Source organism: Opisthorchis viverrini, assembly GCF_000715545.1.
Source record: "Opisthorchis viverrini unplaced genomic scaffold opera_v5_301, whole genome shotgun sequence".
Classification (NCBI taxonomy): domain Eukaryota; kingdom Metazoa; phylum Platyhelminthes; class Trematoda; order Opisthorchiida; family Opisthorchiidae; genus Opisthorchis; species Opisthorchis viverrini.
Genome location: NW_008751955.1, coordinates 624,039 through 624,640, shown reverse-complemented (window position 1 = coordinate 624,640; position 602 = coordinate 624,039).

Genomic DNA, 602 nt, shown 5'->3' with positions numbered 1-602 from the left:
GGAATACGAGATCCATGAGGAAAATGTGGTGTGAACAAGTTCGCCGAACAAAATCATCCCAATTGTTAAACCTGAGGAGTGTGAAGCAAACAAACGTCTACGACTAATCTTCTGGGGTGGAATTTGCATTAAATACTCTTAATATGTTTTTTATTCTTCAGGAACAACGAAGAACGCCAAGATATGCTAAAGTGCGATTTCTTGGTTTACGTCGCGTAAACCGGCAAGAAAACGCGAATCGGCGGTTGTCTATGGCCTTGAAATTTCGCTCACTCAAACAACATGTCACGTGCAACATGCCTGTGGAAGGTGCAAATTGATTAGACTAACGCCCCATCAAGTTTACAAGTTCGAAAACCCTATAGTTTCGGCGAAGTCAATTTGGGTGTGCAAACAGCCAGCGGCGTATTACCTCTGTAGTGGTCTGGCTACCCAATAAGTCAGTTTACCAGGAGTGTGTGGCAAAGTAATAAAAATAATTACGCTAAGTTGGGTATACAAAAATAAATAGGTCGGATGGAACAGACTCACTAACAATTGTTCTCTTTAAAATAGTTCGTCGTTGGCCCAGGTCAGCGAATAAACAATAATCCAATAGTGTT